Genomic DNA, 10,931 nt, shown 5'->3' with positions numbered 1-10,931 from the left:
TCAGGTCAAACATGGGCAAGGAAACCTCCTGCTGATTACCACCTACCGTCCTCCCTCAGCTGATGAATCAGTCCTCCTCCATGTTGAGCACCACATGGAGGAAGCACTGAGGGTAGCAAGAGCACAGAATGTACTCTGGGTGGGGGACTTCAATGTCCATCACCAAGAGTGGCTCGGTAGCACCACTACTGACCCAGCTGGCCGAGTTGGGAAGGACATAGCTGCCAGACTGGGCCTGCGGCAGGTGGTGAGCAAACCAACACCAGGGAAAAACCTACTTGATCTCGTCCTCACCAATCTACCTGTCGCAGATGCATCTGTCCATGACAGTATTGGTAGGAGTGACCACCGCACAGTCCTCGTGGAGACAAAGTCCCGTCTTCGCACTGAGGACACCAGCCAATGTGTTGTGTGGCACTACCACCATGCTAAATGGGATAGATTCAGAACAGATCTAGCAGCTCAAAACTGGGCATCCATGAGGCACTGTGGGCCATCAGCAGCAGCAGAATTGTATTCCAGCACAATCTGTAATCTCATGGCCCGGCATATTCCTCACTTTACCATTACCAACAAGCCAGGGGATCAACCCTGGTTCAATGAGGAGTGTAGAAGAGCATGCCAGGAGCAGCTCCAGGTGTACCTAAAAATGAGGTGCCAACATGGTGAAGCTACAACTCAGGACTACATGCATGCTAAACAGTGGAAGCAATATGCTATAGACAGAGCTAAGCGATTCCACAACCAACGGATCAGATCAAAGCTCTGCAGTCCTGCCACATCCAGTCATGAATGGTGGTGGACAATTAAACAACTAATGGGAGGAGGAGGCTCTGTAAACATCCCCATCCTCAATGATGGTGGAGTCCAGCACGTGAATGCAAAAGACAAGGCTGAAGCGTTTGCAACCATCTTCAGTCAGAAGTGCCGAGTGGATGATCCATCTTGGCCTCCTCCCGATATCCCCACCATCACAGAAGCCAGTCTTCAGCCAATTCGATTCACTCCACATGATATCAAGAAACGGCTGAGTGCACTGGATACAGCAAAGGCTATGGGCCCTGACAACATCAAGGCAGCATTTGACCAAGTGTGGCACTAAGGAGCCCTCATAAAATTGAAGTCAATGGGAATCAGGGGGAAAACTCTCCAGTGGCTGGAGTCATACTTAGCGCAAAGGAAGATGGTAGTGGTTGTTGGAGGCCATTCATCTCAGCCACACGACATTGCTGCAGGATTTCCTCAAGGCAGTGTCCTAGGCCCAACCATCTTCAGCTGCTTCATCAATGACCTTCCCTCCATCATAAGGTCAGAAATGGGGATGTTCGCTGATGATTGCACAGCGTTCAGTTCCATTCAGATAATGAAGCAGTCCATGCCCGCATGCAGCAAGACCTGGACAACATTCAGGCTTGGGCTGATAAGTGGCAAGTAACATTCACGCCAGACAAGTGCCAGGCAATGACCATCTTCAACAAGAGAGAGGCTAACCACTTCCCCTTGACATTCAACGGCATTACCATCACTGAATCCCCCACAATCAACATCCTGGGGGTCACCATTGACCAGAAACTTAACTGGACCAGCCATATAAATACTGTGGCTACAACAGCAGGTCAGAGGCTGGGTATTCTGCGTCGAGTGACTCACCTCCTGACTCCCCAAAGCCTTTCCACCATCTACAAGGCACAAGTCAGGAGTGTGATGGAATACTCTCCACTTGCCTGGATGAGTGCAGCTCCAACAACACTCAAGAAGCTCGACACCATCCAAGACAAAGCAGCCCGCTTGATTGGCACCCCATCGACCACCCTAAAGATTCACTCCATTCACCACCGGCTCACTGTGGCTGCTGTGTGTACCATCTACAGGATGCACTGCAGCAACTCGCCAAGGCTTTTGTTGATTGCTGTGAAATGAATGTTAACTGCCAAGTCTATTAATAACCTTAGACCTCATTCAACTTCACCCAGGGCTGTTTCAGCACCATTTGTGGAGGTTTTTTTTATTCGTTCATGGGATGTGGGTGTCGCTGGCAAGGCCAGCATTTATTGCCCATCCCTAATTGCCCTTGAGAAGGTGGTGGTGAGCCACCTTGAACCGCTGCAGTCCGTGTGGTGAAGGTCCTCCCACTGCTGTTAGGGAGTTCCAGGATTTTGACCCAGTGACGATGAAGGAACGGTGATATATTTCCGAGTCAGGATGGTGTGTGACTTGGAGGGGAACGTGCAGGTGGTGTTGTTCCCATGCGCCTGCTGCCCTTGTCCTTCTGGTGGTAGAGGTCGTGGGTTTGGGAGGTGCTGTCGAAGAAGCCTTGGTGAGTTGCCGCAGTGCATCTTGTAGATGGTACACACTGCAGCCACGGTGCGCCAGTGGTGAAGGGAGTGAATGTTTAGGGTGGTGGAAGGGGTGCCAATCAAGCGGGCTGCTTTGTCCTGGATGGTGTCGAGCTTCTTGAGTGTTGTTGGAGCTGCACTCATCCAGGTTTTTCTGTTCCTATGTGAACTACTTGACAATTATATCTATTAAATGTCACCTGCCACTGGTCTGCCCACTTACATCTTTTATTTAATTCCTTTTGTAGGTCATTGGCTGCCTCTTCTAATGTGATTGCCCCTCCAGTTTGGTTTTGCCGGTGAATTTGACCAATTTGCATTCAGTTTCTAAATTCTAGTCCTTCATTTAAATTAATACGGGAGGAGGAGGCTCCATGAACATCCCCATCCTCAATGATGGCAGAGCCCAGCATGTGAGTGCAAAAGACAAGGCTGAATCATTTGCAACCATCTTCTGTCAGAAGTGCTGAGTAGATGATCCATCTCGGCCTCCATCCGAGTTCCCAACCATCAAAGAATAAGTTCGATTCACTCCACGTGATATCAAGAAACAGCTGAGTGCACTGGATACAACAAAGGCTATGGGCCCCGATAACATCCCAGTTGCAGTGCTGAAGACTTGTGCTCCAGAACTAGCCGCGCCTCTAGCCACACTGTTCCAGTACAGCTTCAACACATTATCTCCCCAACAATGTGGAAAATTGCCCAGGTGTGTCCTGTCCACAAAAAGCAGGTCAAATCCAATCCGGCCAATTACCGCCCCATCAGTCTACTCTCAATCATCAGCAAAGTGATGGAAGATGTCATCGACAGTGCTATCAAGCGGCACTTACTCACCAATAACCTGCTCACAATGCTCAGTTTGGGTTCCGCCAGGACCACTCGGCTCCAGACCTCATTACAGCCTTGGTCCAAACATGGACAAAAGAGCTGAATTCCAGAGGTGCTCTTGACATCAAGGCAGCATTTGACCGAGTGTGGCACCAAGGAGCCCTAGTAAAATTGAAGTCAATGGTGATCAGGGGGAAAACTCTCCAGTGGCTGGAGTCACACCTAGCACAAAGGAAGATGTTAGTGGTTGTTGGAGGCCAATCATCTCAGCCCCAGGATATCGAGTCAGGAGTTCCTCAAGGCAGTGACCTAGGCCCAACCATCTTCAGCTGCTTCATCAATGACCTTCCCTCCATCATAAGGTCAGAAGTGGGATATTTGCTGATGATTGCACGATGTTCAGTTCCATTTCCAACTCTCAGATAATGAAGCAGTCCGAGCCCGCATGCAGCAAGGCCTGGACAACATCCAGGCTTGAGCTGATAAGTGGCAGGTAACATTCGCACCAGACAAGTGCCAGGCAATGACCATCTCCAACAAGAAAGAGTCTAACCGCCTCACCTTGACATTCAACGTCATTACCATCACCGAATCCCCCACCATCAACATCCTGGGGGTCACCATTGACCAGAAACTAAACCAAACTGACCAGTCATACAAATACTGTGGCTACAACAGCAGGTCAGAGGCTGGATATTCTGTGGCGAGTGACTCACCTCCTGACTCCCCAAAGCCTTTCCACCATCTACAAGGCACAAGTCAGGAGTGTGATGGAATACTCTCCACTTGCCTGGATGAGTGCAGCCGCAACAACGCTCAAGAAGCTTGACACCATCCAAGACAAAGCAGCCTGGTTGATTGGCACACCATACATCACCTTAAATATTCACTCTCTCCACCAACGGCGCACTGTGGCTGCAGTGTGTATCATCTACAAGATGCATTGCAGCAACTCGCCAAGGCTTCTTCGATAGCACCTCCCAAACCCGCGACCTCTATCACCTAGAAGGACAAGGGCAGCAGGCACATGGGAACAACACCACCTGCACATTTCCCTCCAAGTCACATGCCATCCCGACTTGGAAATATATCGCCGTTCCTTCATCGTCGATGAGTCAAAATCCTGGAACTCCCTTCCTAACAGCACTGTGGGAGGACCTTCACCACACGGACTGCAGCGGTTCAAGAAGGCGGCTCACCACCACCTTCTCAAGGGCAATTAGGGATGGGCAATAAATGCTGGCCTCGCCAGTGACGCCCACATCCCATGAACGAATAAAAATAGTTGCTGAGGCACTGAAGCACGGGAAGCAATGCGAAGATCCATAAGGCAGACTTCTAGTGTTAGATCTGAGTTATGAAGAAGGACTGGAGAAATTTGGGCTTTTCAGCCTTGGAAAGTAGGTATCTGAGGAGTGATCTTATAGAGATATATAAGATAGTTAAGAGTCTGGAAAGGGTAAATCCAGAATATTACTTTAAAGTAAATTTCAAGAGCAGGACAAGTATATACAGGTTCAAACTAGTAAAAGGAAAATTTAGCTCTGTATCAGGAAGTTCTTCTTCATTCAAAGAATGGATTGGTTTCCTGGGCAAAGTAGTAAAAGTGAAAATCCTAGAATCACTTAGGAAACAATAAGTTGCTGCAATGGGGAGGGGTCCATGGGCGTTTCTGGGTGGATGAATTAAGATAGAGTTAATTGCCTTCCTCATCTGTGATTATTTGGTGACTGGACTTCCATTAAGAGGAAAGAGCCTGCTTCCCACCTGGTGTCTCTACACAGGTGACACCACTGAGATCTGGAACTCAGCAAAATGAGAGATAAAATCTGTATCCCAAAATTTGAAATAGTATATTGCCCTTTTGACAAGACATGGCAGACTGATCGGAAATGTAAAAGCCCATGGCATCCAAGGGAAAGTGGCAAGTTGGATCCAAAATTGGCTCAGTGGCAGGAAGCAAAGGGTAATGGGTCGATGGCGGTTTTTGTGACTGGAAGACAGTTTCCAGTGGGGTTCCACAGGGCTCAGTACTTGCTTTTTGTGGTATCTATCAATGATTTAGACTTAAATGCAGGGGGCATGATTAAGAAGTTTGCAGATGATAAAAAAATTGGCCGTGTGGTTGATAGTGAGGAAGAAAGCTGCAGACTACAGAAAGATATCAATGAACTGGATAGGTGGGCAGAAAAGTGGCAAATGGATTTCAATCCAGAGAAGTGTGAGGTAATGCATTTGGGGAGGGAAAACAAGACAAGGAAATACACAATAAATGGTAGGATACTGAGAAGTGTAGAGGAGCAGAGGGACTTTGGAGTGCATGTCCATAGATCCCTGAAGGTGGCAGGACAGGTAGATAAGGTGGTTAAAAAGGCATATGGGGTACTTTCCTTTATTAGCCGAGGCATAGAATATAAGAACAGGGAGGATTAGAGGGGAGTTGAGGAGAAATGTTTGGAACTCACTGCCTGAAAGGGTGGTAGAGGCAGAAAACCCCATTGCACTTAAAAAGTACCTGGATATGCACTTGAAGTGCCGTAACCTACAAGGCTACGGACCAAGAGCTGGAAAGTGGTTAATATCAGTGCATCCCAAAGTGCATCCAATTCAATTAAAAATCAACACAATGGATGTCTAATGACTTCCGCAGAAAAGCCTTTTTCACAAAATAAAACTGATTAATATCTACACGTTAGGGTGGGTAGTGCCCTTCCTACTCCCTGTATGAACTTCAAAAAAGAGAAACCATTGCTGATCTTTGACCATTAGCAGTTGGCCACCACAAACTGTGAGTGCTGGCCCTCCCATGTCTCCATCCCTTACAGCATTCGCGGAGTGAATTCCTAGATTTCCATTGCCTTCTCCTGCCGTGGTGTTAAGAGGCAGATCGCTGCTGTCCCTCTTCCTGTAGCCTGTCATTCTTGGGAATTGTGCACAATCTTTTCCTGCATGAAAGAGAATGCATGGACTCCAGCTGAAAAAAGGGAAGGCGAACATGGGAATAAGGAATGTACAGCAGAGGATTTCAAACAATGGTTCCCGGATCCTGAAGAGGCAAGCGGATTTTGGGGGTTGCTGATGTCATGAGATCTCTATCCATCTGTCACCATGTTTCTGTATTCCTGTTGCTGTATGCTAAGAAAACTATTTTTTACAATGATAATACTGTTATCCTTTGGATAGCTGATATTGTCTTCCAGATATTAGTACATAGTTCCTGTGAGTATTTCAATATTTGCAGGGGTCCACTGCACAGAAAAGTTTGAAAGCAACTGATGTACCTAACCTAAAGAGACCATGGTGTCCAATCTGTCTGGGCCCAAAGTTCAAAAAATACCACACGCTGCTCTATTTCTCACACTCCTCTTCAATTTCTCTGTACTTCCCTTTTTGAATTTTGCAACACTGTCTCTGCTGACATCTCAGACACCTTACGTAGTTAAAATCTAAATTGTCTGTTCGCCTTCCCTTTTTTCAGCTGGAGTCCATGCATTCTCTTTCATGCAGGAAAAGATTGTGCACAATTCCCAAGAATGACAGGCTACAGGAAGAGGGACAGCAACGATCTGCCTCTTAACACCACAGCAGGAGAAGGCAATGGAAATCTAGGAATTCACTCTGTTAATGCTGTAAGGGATGGAGACATGGGAGGGCCAGCACTCACAGATAATTTGTGGTGGCCAACTGTCAATGGTCAAAGATCAGCAATGGTTTCTCTTTTTTGAAGTTCATACAGGGAGTAGACTCTTACATGAACCTAATAAGAAAAGATTGCGCACAATTCCCAAGAATGACAGGCTACTAACAACCTAAAAGGTGGACAGCAAGAAACCATTGCTTTTCTCATTCTTCGTATCTGCACAGAAGCCAGAAGCAAGAAAGATGAGAGAGAGAAGGAACTTGTGCAAGGACTTAGAACATGTGGGGCTGCCAGCAGAAATTCACCCACTCTGTCAGTCATTCTACCACTTGCATTCAGCAGTCCAGATAGATTCACTCAGGGCAATACAGATAGTCTAAGGGAGGAATTGACACAGGGTAATTCATAATTCACAAGGAAGCCAAATGATGAGGTATTTGAAGTGGAGCATGATATACTTGAGTGGAGCTTTCAGAAATATCAACCCCTGGCTGAAAAGCGTTCAGACAATGATCTCAGGGGCCCTGCCATGAAAACAGGCAGAGTATCAAGCCCATATGACAACAATGCAAACAATCTCCGAAAATGTGCGGCAGACGGCAGAGCCCAGTGCAGCAATATCAGGGAGAGCTTCTCAACAATGCAGGACAGGCTGGACCGAGTGGGAGCTGTAGAAACCTCTGCTTATGTTCCTCAGAAACAAAGTCCTGGAAGCAAGTCATTACCTCCAATATGCAGGCCTTGACTGGTGCCATTCAGGCCATGGGTGATGGAATGGAAAGACCAATATCTACTATATTTCCAGTGCTCCAGGACACCATTTTGGAGGTTTTACGGATATTTGGTGTACTTTCAGGCATTAAGAGATATTGACAATTACATAAGGTCTGTTCTCTTACAGATCAGTGACAAGCAATATCCTCATCCTATGCCTAATGGAAGAGGAGGAAAAGGCTGAGGATTCTTCCTTCTGTCAGGATAGCAGCACCAGAGAATTCTCTGCTCCGTCCCCTCAGATGCCTTTACAGGTGAAAGAAAGTCAGTAGGCCAAGATTGTATTTAAAAACAGAAAATGCTGGAAATGCATAGCAGGTCATTCAGCATCTGTAGAAAGAAACAGCAGGCTGTGATATCTTGGGTGTGTATCCTCCATCAGACTGAAGGCTGAGAGATGAACAGGTATATCATTAAGGTTGGGAAAATAGAAAGCAAAAGGAGGCACAATAGGAACAGGGCAGAGAACCAACAGATACACAAATCTCAGAGAGAGATTTAATGACAGTGAGTCTCTTCGGAACTAATAAGAACATAAGAACATAAGAAATAGGAGCAGGAGTAGGCCAATCGGCCCCTCGAGCCTGCTCCGCCATTCAATAAGATCATGGCTGATCTGGTCCTAACCTCAAATCTAAAATCATGTCCAATTTCCTGCCCGCTCCCTGTAACCCCTAATTCCCTTTACTTCTAGGAAACTGTCTATTTCTGTTTTAAATTTATTTAATGATGTAGCTTCCACAGCTTCCTGGGGCAGCAAATTCCACAGACCTACCACCCTCTGAGTGAAGAAGTTTCTCCTCATCTCAGTTTTGAAAGAGCAGCCCTGCTCTGCTGCCGTAAATTTGCTGGACATACGGAAGAAACCCTGTTAACGCCACACTTCCGGCAAAGTTATGGCAATGGAGTGGGAGCAGCTCCGAGGAAATTCTGGCCAATGTGTTAAATAACCTGCAAACCGTTAAATAGAAAACAGTTAGGTGATATAAAAGATATTCAGTAGTATAAAGCAAATATATAGAAATGACAAAAGAATGTGCCAATAGTGGTAGGGGGTGACTGAAAAAACACAGGAGAGGTACATATACAACAAAGCATGATATATAAAGAAATAATATAGAAAGAGAAAATTATTTTTTAAAAAGATGTGGATGCAGCAAAAAACAGAGAATCCAAGTGAAGCACAGTGGATTCACAAATCACAGGAAGTGAAAAATAATGGGCTCATACCACGGACCATGCTAGCGCTGTGCTGTGGAGATTTCAAACCCATAGAAGTAGTTTGTTGGGTTGATCTGAGGACCGGTCAGCCCGGAGAGGAGGCTCATAGTCATATAGATCAGCTGTCCACAACTGAGACCCAGGCCTGCAGGTCTTTCATACAAGAAGCATTAAAATAGGACTGAGGAAAGGTCAAAAAGTCACAAGGGGAGTACACAGTGGCAAGTCTAATTGACTCCTCAGTTATAAAGTTTCAGAAATATTATATGATTTTTGTTGTCAAAATGATTGTTATAATGGTCATAGTTCCCTTCCTTGAAAACATAGAATTACACTGGATCTGAAAAAGAAGCTTGTTCACTTAAGGCCCTCATGGGACATCTGCGTTTAATGATGAAGGGTTGTAGATTTAAATTGTGTGGAGTATCCTGGTTATTACAGATGTTGTTTAGCTATCTTATGATCAGACATTCCTGAAAGTCTCTCTGACGAGTTTGTCTCGCAGCTCCCTCCCAGCAGATGCCTGTGACCTTTCTGTGTCCTCCTCATGTCCATGTTTCCTCTGACTCAGCTTCTGAATCAATCGTCTCCTCAAGAATCTCAATTTCCAAGCCTTTCTGAAGATTGAAATTCAGGTGGACACAGCAGGCTTCCCCAATTTCTGAGAAACAAATTGGAGGGAGTGCCCGGACCCATCTAAGCACCTGAGTCTTCCCTTCAGCAAACCTGTGGCTTGTTCAATCTTAATTTGAGTGCAGACATGAGAAACCAATGCCTGTAGTTGGACATTAAGGGAGTGAAATCCCTTTCACGTGACATAGGGATTTGACTGTAGGGGCTCATATGGCCACGTGAGTGCAATCTATAGCTCTAAACTGCAATTTAGTACCTCGGCCAGCCCCTCTGCCTCCATGAGTAGATCTCCTTTATGGTCCCTGATTGGACCCACCCCTCCTCTTACTACCCGTTTACTGTTTACATGCCTGTAGAAGACTTTTGGATTCCCTTTTATGTTGGTCGCCAGTCTATTCTCTTTGCCCCTCATTTCCTTTTTCACTGCTCTCCTCCCTCCCGATCTCTTCTCCCCCTTCCGGACTCACTGTGTGCCCATGCCAGCATCCCCGCTAATTGACTTTCATCCCCTTCAGGACTGGTGCACTGCCTCCTGGGGCACGACTAGTGCCCCCAGCATGCTGGTCGTGTTCTGATGATGGAAGAGGACCAATTTTGCGTGATGTTCTTGCACATTCGTTTAGGCGTGGTGGCCGTTGCCTCCGCTGGGTTCTTGCCTTGTGCAAGAATGGCAGCAAATTGACTGACCTGACAGAAATGATCCCTTGAAATGATCTAGTGGCCAGGAAAATAAGCAATATAGTGACTTTCTGAGCCATGGTTAGTGCTGTCATGGTTCTTGAGGAAGATTGCAGATCTCCCTCTGGGATAGAGCAAAGCTCTTCTCGGGCTCCTTATGCATAACTCCAGGGATATATTCAAATAAGATCTTTTGGGCCTGTACACCCTGGTGACTGCGTGTTGGCAGGAGGGGCTGGAGCTCCTGTGGGGATGCTGTATAGACTTGGTCTCCTGGCTTTTCTGCTGTTCCTCCTCCTCTTCCTCCTGCAACAAATATATCATAAAGAGGGTATTCCCCATTGGGAAACCCGCACTACAGTTGTACAGTATATTGTAGGGAAATTTCCCAATTAAAAAATAGCCTTGAGAGAGATTCCCAAATTAACCTAGTAGCTCAAAAATAAAGTGCAAAAAAAATCCCCCCAAAATTTAAAGTAATGACTTTCTAATACCACAGTGAAAGACTGCAATTCACCGTTAAGAATTTAGCACAAGCTTTCCAAAACTGCTGCTCTAAGATGCCCCTGATTTATAGTGGCATAGCGTAGATCAGCACTTTATCAAATGCCTTTTGAAAGTCCAAGTACACCACATCAACTGCATTGCCCTCATCTACCCTCTGTTACCTCATCAAAAGTTTCTATCAGGTTATTTAAACACGATTTGCCTTTAACAAATCCATGCTGGCTTTCCCTAATCAATCCACACTCGTCCAAGTGACTGTTAATTCTGTCCCGGATTATTGTTTCTATAAGTTTCCCCACCACTCACTGGCC

The sequence above is a fragment of the Heptranchias perlo genome, chromosome 2 (assembly GCF_035084215.1).
Source record: "Heptranchias perlo isolate sHepPer1 chromosome 2, sHepPer1.hap1, whole genome shotgun sequence".
NCBI classification, from domain to species: Eukaryota; Metazoa; Chordata; class Chondrichthyes; order Hexanchiformes; family Hexanchidae; genus Heptranchias; species Heptranchias perlo.
The sequence above is the reverse complement of the archived record's forward strand: the minus strand, read 5'-3'. Positions refer to the sequence as shown.